A 9309-nucleotide genomic window follows, 5' to 3' on the forward strand; every position below is an offset into this window, starting at 1 on the left:
GATTTGCCTTAAGATTTTAATTATCACACTACATGGGCTTAGCCACTAAACACTAGATATACAGTTTCATTCTCAGCATTCAGATTTCTCCTTGCCAAGAAATCTTTTTGTTGTATTTTGTTACAGAGTTAAATATGCCCCACAGATGTATTTAGATACCCATATGAATGGATCATTTCTGCTAACTGCACTCAGAATTCTGGTAACCAGAGTTGATACAAACAGCCTCTTTTACAGAAAAAAAATCTGTTTAAAAGGCTTAATTATAATAACATGCTGTTATTATAGTCTTTATTACAGTAATTTTAAGCCCCTTTTCATACATGGAATAAAGGCAAGCATATAAAATCAACCACAAATACATCTCTTCTGTTGAAGCAATAGAAGTGTTTTGATAAGTGAGAACACACTGAAAATCTTTGTCACTTTCTCTTTCCAAGTTTGCTTTTCGTTGGTTTGAATTGTCATTAGAGTGTTCTGGTTTCTCCTGGAAGATCTGCCTTGTGTTAACCCATCCTGACAGCAGGGTCTGTGCTGTATTGGCAATGACAGCTTGCTAGACTTCTCTCTTCTGTGCAGACTGATGCTGACTGTTCAACCTTCATTTTTCTTCCACAGATTTTTCCTCCTCTGAATAAAAAAAGGCAATTCTTACTGTTTATTTTGTTGGCAAGGTTGTATTTTGAGTATGGCTTTAAAAATGTCATTTAAATATGATTTTATTAGAGCGATTTTCTTTGGGTCTTCATGTCAAACCTGGAGAGATGTCTGTCTAGTAATCGAGGTCTCGGGCTATGCTTTCTTTTTTTTTATTGGTTGTTCAAAACATTATAAAGCTATTGACATATCATATTTCATACATTAGATTCAAGTTGGTTATGAACTCCCAATTTTACCCCAAATACAGATTGCAGAATCACATCGGTTACACATCCACATTTTTACATAATGCCCTATTAGTAACTGTTGTATTCTGCTACCTTTCCTATCCTCTACTATTCCCCCTCCCTCCCCTCCCATCTTCTCTCTCTACCCCATCCACTGTAATTGATTTCTCTCCTTGTTTATTTTCCCATTCCCCTCACAACCTCTTATATGTAATTTTGTATAACAATGAGGGACTCCCTCCATTACCATGCAATTTCCCTTTTCTCTCCCTTTCCATCCCACCTCATGTATCTGTTTAATGTTAATCTTTTTTCCTGCTCTTCCTCCCTGCTCTGTTCTTAGTTGCTCTCATTATATCAAAGAAGACATTTGGTATTTGTTTTTTAGGGATTGGCTAGCTTCACTAAGCATAATCTGCTCTAGTGCCATCCATTTCCCTGCAAATTCTATGATTTTGTCATTTTTTAGTGCTGCGTAATACTCCATGGTGTATAAATGCCACATTTTTTTTTTATCCATTCATCTATTCAAGGGCATCTGGGTTGGTTCAACAGTCTAGCAATTGTGAATTGTGCTGCTATGAACATCAATGTAGCAGTATCCCTGTAGTATGCTCTTTTAAGGTCTTCAGGGAATAGTCCAAGAAGGGCAATAGCTGGGTCAAATGGTGGTTCCATTCCCAGCTTTCCCAGGAATCTCCATTCTGCTTTCCAGATTGGCCACACCAGTTTGCAGTCCCACCAGCAATGTACAAGAGTACCCTTTTCCCCACATCCTCGCCAGCACTTGTTGTTGTTTGACTTCATAATGGCTGCCAATCTTACTGGAGTGAGATGGTATCTTAGGGTAGTTTTGATTTGCATTTCTCTGACTGCTAGAGATGGTGAGAATTTTTTCATGTACTTGTTGATTGATTGTATGTCCTCCTCTGAGAAGTGTCTGTTCAGGTCTTTGGCCCATTTGTTGATTGGGTTATTTGTTTTCTTATTGTTTAATTTTTTGAGTTCTTTGTATACTCTGGATATTAGGGCTCTATCTGAAGTGTGAGGAGTAAAAATTTGTTCCCATGATGTAGGCTCCCTATTTACCTCTTTTATTGTTTCTCTTGCTGAGAGAAAACTTTTCAGTTTAAGTAAGTCCCATTTGTTGATTCTTGTTATCAACTTTTGTGCTATGGGTGTCCTATTAAGGAATTTGGAGCCCGACCCTACAATATGTAGATCGGAGCCAACCTTTTCTTCTATCAGACGCAGAGTCTCTGATTTGATATCTAGCTCCTTGATCCACTTTGAGTTCACTTTTGTGCATGGCGAGAGGAGGGAATTCAGTTTCATTTTATTGCATATGGATTTCCAGTTTTCCCAGCACCATTTGTTGAAGATGCTGTCCTTCCTCCATTGCATGCTTTTAGCTCCTTTATCAAATATAAGATAGTTGTAGCTTTGAGGATTAGTCTCTGTGTCCTCTATTCTGTTCCATTGGTCCACCCGCCTGTTTTGGTACCAGTACCATGCTGTTTTTGTTACTATTGCTCTGTAATATAGTTTTAAGTCTGGTATCGCTATACAGCCTGATTGGCACTTCCTGCTTAGAATTGCTTTTGCTATTCTGGGTCTTTTATTTTTCCATATGAATTTCATGATTGCTTTATCCATTTCTACAAGAAATGCCGTTGGGATTTTGATTGGCATTGCATTAAACCTATAGAGAACTTTTGGTAATATCTCCATTTTGATGATGTTAGTTCTGCCTATCCATGAACAGGGTACATTTTTCCACCTTCTAAGACCTTCTTCTATCTCTCTCTTTAGGGTTTTGTAGTTTTCATTGTATAAATCTTTCACCTCTTTTGTTAGGTTGATTCCCAAGTATTTTATTTTTTTTGAGGATATTGTGAATGGAGTGTTTTTCCTCATTTCCGTTTCAGAGGTTTTGTCGCTGATATACAGAAATGCCTTTGATTTATGCGTGTTGATTTTATATCCTGCCACTTTGCTGAATTCATTTATTAGTTCTAGTAGTTTTTTTGTAGACCCTTTTGGGTCTTCTAGGTATAGAATCATGTCATCTGCAAATAGTGATAATTTAAGTTCTTCCTTTCCTATTTTTATGCCTTTAATTTCTTTCGTCTGTCTAATTGCTCTGCCCAGTGTTTCGAGAACTATATTGAATAGAAGTGGTGATAGAGGGCATCCCTGTCTTGTTCCAGATTTTAGGGGGAATGCCTTCAATTTTTCTCCATTGAGAATGATGCTAGCCTGAGGCTTAGCATAGATAGCTTTTAGAATGTCGAGGTAAGTTCCTGTTATCCCTAGTTTTTCTGATGTTTTGAACATAAAGGGATGCTGTACTTTGTCGAATGCTTTTTCTGCGTCTATTGAGATGATCATATGGTTCTTATTTTTAAGTCTATTGATGTGGTGAATAACATTTATTGATTTCCGTATATTGAACCATCCTTGCATCCCAGGGATGAATCCTACTTGATCATGGTGCACAATTTTTTTGATGTGCCTTTGTATCCGATTCGCCAGAATTTTATTGAGGAGTTTTGCATCTAGGTTCATCAGAAATATTGGTCTGTAGTTTTATTTCTTTGAGGTGTCTTTGTCTGGTTTCGGAATCAGGGTGATGTTGGCCTCATAGAATGAATTTGGCAGAGCTCCTTCTTTTTCTATTTCCTGAAATAACTTGAAAAGTATTGGTATTAATTCTTCCTTAAAGGTTTTGTAAAACTCCGCTGTATACCCATCCGGTCCTTGGCTTTTCTTGGTTGGAAGTCTTTTGATTGCTTCTTCTATTTCATTTATTGTTATTGGTCTGTTTAAGTTGTGAGTATCCTCCTGAGTCCGTCTGGGCAAATCATATGACTTAAGGAATTTATCGATGTCTTCACTATCTTCTATTTTATTGGAATATAGGTTTTCAAAATAATTTCTAATTGTCTTCTGTATTTCTGTAGCGTCTGTTGTGATATTGCCTTTTTCATCCCGTATGTTAGTAATTTGAGTTCTCTCTCTTCTTCTCTTCGTTAGCATGGCTAAGGGTCTGTAGATCTTATTTATTTTTTCAAAGAACCAACTTTTAGTTTTGTTCATTTTTTCAATAGTTTCTTTTGTTTCAATTTCGTTGATTTCCACTCTGATTTTAATTATTTCTTGCCTTCTGCTACATTTGCTGTTGTTTTGCTCTTCCTTTTCTAGGGCTTTGAGATGAAGTGTGAGCTCATTTATTTGTTGGTTTTTCCTTTTTTTGAGGAATGACCTCCAAGCGATGAATTTCCCTCTTAAAACTGCTTTCATTGTGTCCCATAGATTCCGATATGTTGTGTCTGTATTTTCATTTATCTCTAAGAATTTTTTGATTTCCTCCTTTATGTCTTCTGTAACCCATTGATCATTCAGTAACATATTGTTCATTTTCCATGTGATGTAGGATTTTTCCTTCCTTCTTTTATCATTGATTTCCAGTTTCATTCCATTGTGATCAGATAAAATGCATGGTATTATCTCCACCCCTGCATATTTACTGAGGGTTGCCCTATGGCATAATATATGGTCTATTTTTGAGAAGGATCCATGTGCTGTTGAGAAAAAAGTATATCCACTTGATGATGGTTGATATATTCTATATATGTCAGTTAAGTCTAGGTTGTTGATAGTGATATTGAGTTCTATAGTTTCTTTATTCAGCTTTTGTTTGGAGGATCTGTCCAATTGTGAGAGAGGTGTGTTGAAGTCACCCATAATTATTGTGTTGTGGTCTATTTGATTCTTGAACTTGAGGAGAATTTGTTTTATGAACGTCGCAGCACCATTATTTGGTGCATAAATATTGATAATTGTTATGTCTTGTTGGTGAATGGTTCCTTTTAACAGTATATAATGTCCTTCCTTATCCCTTTTGATTAATTTAGTCTTGAAGTCAATTTTATTCGATATGAGGATGGCCACCCCTGCTTGCTTACGAGGACCGTGTGCGTGGTATATTTTTTCCCAACCTTTCACCTTCAGCCTGTGTATGTCTTTTCCAATCAGATGTGTCTCCTGGAGGCAGCATATTGTTGGATTTGTTTTTTTAATCCATGTTTCCAGCCTATGTCGCTTTATTGGAGAGTTTAAGCCATTAATGTTTAGAGTTACTATTGATATATGGCTTGTACTTCCAGCCATGTTTGATTATTTATCTTCTTTTTTTTTTTTAATTTAGTTTGTTTCTCCATGGTTAGCTTTCCCCCCGCCCTCTGTCTTTATAGAGGCACTTCCCACTGATGGTTTTGGTTATTGTTTTTCATTTCTTCCTCGTGTAGTGTTTTGCTCAAGATACTTTGCAATTCTGGTTTTCTGGCTGCAAATTCTTTTAGCTTTTGTTTATCATGAAATATTTTTATTTCATTGTCGTACCTGAAGCTTAATTTTGCTGGATACAGAATTCTTGGTTGGCATCCATTGTCTTTCAGTTTTTGAAATACGTTGTTCCAGGATCTTCTCGCTTTCAGCGTCTGTGATGAAAAATCCGTTGTTAACCTTATTGGTTTACCCCTGAATGTAATCTGCCTCCTTTCTCTTGTAGCTTTTAATATTTTCTCTTTGTTCTGTATATTGGATATCTTCATAACAATGTGTCTTGGCGTTGGTCTACTGTGATTTTGTGTGCTCGGTGTCCTGTATGCATCTACAATTTGTATATCCGTTTCCTTTTTTATTTCTGGAAAGTTTTCTGTAATTATTTCATTCAGCAGGCTACTCATTCCCTTGGTTTGAATCTCTGTACCTTCTGCTATCCCGATGACTCGTAGGTTTGGTTTTTTTATGTTATCCCATATCTCTTGGATGTTTCTTTCGTGATTTTTAACCAGCCTTTCTGAGTTGGCTAGGCTCTTTTCAAGATGATATATTTTGTCTTCATTATCTGATGTTCTGGCTTCTACTTGCTCCACTCTGTTGGTGATACTCTCAATTGAGTTTTTAATTTGGTTTATCGTTTCCTTCATTTCTAGAATTATTGTTTGGTTTTTTTAATAATCTCTATCTCCTGATAAAGATGCTTAACTTCTTCTTTTATCTGTTTATGTAATTCATTTTCAAAGTGTTCTTTCACTGTTTGGATTTGCTGTCTCGTATCTTCTTTAAGGTTCCATTCCATTTGTCTAAGGTATTCCTTGAGTTCTTTATATGACCATTTTTCTGCTGACTCTAGGTCCTCCTGAATATTTAGGCTGTCCTTCATTGTTTGTACTCCTTTTCTTCCTTGCTTTTTTATGCTGCTCATGTTACTTCTTGTTCTGTTTGACTGCTGAGTTTCTGTTTACTCTTATAGATTTATTTGATGCTTGGGAGGAAAGATATTAGAAGTGAAGGGAAGAAGTCACTAAAGAGAATGAGAGTAGGCAGGTAGAATTCAAGGAAGGGGGAATAAGAAAATTGAAAAGAAATGAAAAGACAAAATAAAAAAAATAACAAAGATTGGATAATAAAGAAAGAAAGAAAAGACGAGAAAAAAAAATTTTAACAAAACTAATAATGATAATAAAAAAAAGAAAATTAAAATTAAAAAAATAATAATAATAAAATAAAAAAATTAAAAAAAATTAGAAACATTGAAAAAAAGTTAAAGAACAACAACAAATAAAAATTGAAAATGAAAGAAAAAGAATAAAAAAAAGGAAAAGAAAAAAAATGATAATAATAATAATAATAATCATAATCATAATCATAATAATAAATGCAGTCCTAGAGTTCTATTAACTTCTCTTCCAGCAGGTGGAGCTGTGCCCACTGGGCCAAGCTTCTCCTCTCAATAGGTAGGAACCATTCACTGTGCAGCAGCTCTTTCTCCTAGACTGGGCGGGTCTCCAATCCTGAGTGTCTAGGGCCTTGTCTTGTGTTTCCTCAAGCCAGGCCGTGCTCACCTGTGGCGCTCACCACAATACTGGCTACACGCCAGGTCTGCTGCTCCTGGGAGCCCTGTTTTCATGAACTCCTGGGCTCACTCTCCCTGTTTGCCTCCCTCAGACCCTACGTTTGTAGAGCTTGGGGCTGAGATCCCCCAGCGAATTTGCTTGCCCTCCTGTAGCCACGCCCCCAGTAGCTGGTGCAAGAGCCCTCAGTTGTCAGCACTGGTGGGAGCGGTAGCCTGGAGTTCCACGCCGCGAGTCCCGCGCCTCTCCTGATTCCCTCGGTCTGGTTATTGCGTTCACAGGAGAGCTGGGAGTGGCCCTTAAGGTTTCCCCGCTGTGTGGAGAGAGATGACTAGGGGATTACACACCTGTCGCGCTGGTTTCAATGCAGTTATCTCCTCCGCCCGTGACGCCATTTCTCTGCCATGGTGGCTTCTCATGCAAATGGTGACCATTCGTTCCCTTTGCCGGGTGACCAATGCAACGGGTGGGTCCTGACTGTCTCTCCCAATCCCCGTTTCAGTCCTGTGGCCACTGCCTATGAAGGCTCGGTTGGCTTTTACCTCTGTAAGTTCCTAAGGGCCGCCCAATTATTTCAGTGGGATCGTTAGTGCTGAGTCACACGAAGCATGTGAACCGAAGAAGCTTAATTGCCTCCGATTCGGGCTCTGTATGTGTGTTCTGAGGGGCCCAGCCTGTACACCCCAGATCCACATCAGCTCAGCATTGCCTAGTGATCCTGAGCAAACAGCATTTGGACAATTTACGGCTCCCTATGCCCGCACAGTTGAAGATGTCGGAGACTTGATCTCTCTGCGCCTGCCACCATGTTAGATCTCCTCAATGATATTCATGTTGCCCTTACAGCTTCCTGGCATAAGCAAGTTCTTGGGATTATACAAACTGCTGCTTCTGTTTCCAGTTCAGATTTCTAGAAATGAAACCCTGCCGCCGTCGCCTCCGTCTCTGGGCCGTGCTGACGGGCGCTGTGCTCGTCTACGACCGTAGCAGAGCCGCCCTGGCCTCTGCGCTCTTCAGCCCGGTGCCCGGCCCCTGGGGCCCAAGCGGCTGTCGCCGCGGCTCTCCATCCCCCTCCTCCGGAGCACGGGTCCCCTGGCAGGGGGGTGCAGAACGACCCCAGAGCAGGCTCTGCCCGAAGGTGCAGCGGCGAACAGGCCACCAAGGCGCTCGAGGCTGCAGTCCAGCCTTCGGAGGACAAGGCTCGGCACACAGCCCAGCTCCAACCTCTAGGTGCGGCTGCCGGACAATGTATACAGAGCCATCAAGACAGCGAGCTGAAAGCAAATGGCAGCTCCCACGGAGTGGATTTTCGGCACAGAAACCACAGCCCCGCCAACAATCCCAATCCACAAACTCTCCCTGTATAAAAAATATTCAAAAAAAAAAGAAAAAAAGGTGGGGCGCACTGAGCTTTCTTTGCCTCAGGTACTTACAATCCACTGCTGATTACACATTCAGCTTCTCTGCCCGGAGCGAAGTGAAAGAGGAAGCAGATGGGATCAAAGCGCCCGCATCTCTGAGCAGCCAAGCGTCCGGGAGCCAAGCGTCTCTTTTTTGATCTCTTTGTTCTTCTTGCTGCTTGGCAAAGTGGTCCACTACAGATTAACGGTGAAAGGAGCTCTAACAGACTGTGTGAAATCTCTATTAAAGCCCCTGTTCTGAGCACCACGCTAAGCACTTCAGCAACCCCCGTACGCAGCGGCCATCTTCTATCTTAATTTTCTAATTGTAATAATGTTTACAATGTACATCATGATGTATACTTTAAATACATACAATAAAATCAATAACAAGATACACAAAGTAATACATGTATGTGTGTGTGAAAAATTTGAATATATGTTCTTTGAAAGCAGCAGCAAAATGAAATGTAGGAAGCATATTTATGTTATAATCAACATAGCATGAATTTATCTTTGGTTTCAACATTTTGATACATTTAATTCCTCTTGTTGAAAAGATGTTTTTTCCCTTTTATTTTCTGTTATAACAATTTAAATACTTCTGATGTTGTTTTTATAGTTGATAAAGGTGTGCTTTTAAGATATTTGAAAGTATTCATATTCAAGGACAGAAACAATATTGACAAAGTTTCTGCTTTCAATACTGACAACCTACTAAAACATGCAGAGACATGAAGAGAAAATGCTATAGTAATATACAGGACATATCTACATGGTGATCTTTCAAGTTTGGGGCATGTAGGATTGGACAGGAAAAAATTCTCAGCAGAAGTGAATTTTATTTTGAGAACGAAGGCATAAGAATAATGAAAAAAAAATTGACAGGTAAACATTATATGGAAAAGATGAGTCACAAAAAGAGAAGGAAAGCTTAAATTCAAATGCCATTGGAATGGGGGAATTAGTTTCAGATGATGACCCATATGAGCTTTTTGAAGGGGAAATGTAGTAAACAATTTTTACTCTTATTTGTATAGCTGTTTATATCCTAAAAATGCAGTACTATTATTTATAGCTTTCCATATTCCTTTTAGAAAA

The sequence above is a fragment of the Marmota flaviventris genome, chromosome 3 (assembly GCF_047511675.1).
Source record: "Marmota flaviventris isolate mMarFla1 chromosome 3, mMarFla1.hap1, whole genome shotgun sequence".
In the NCBI taxonomy this organism is placed as follows: domain Eukaryota; kingdom Metazoa; phylum Chordata; class Mammalia; order Rodentia; family Sciuridae; genus Marmota; species Marmota flaviventris.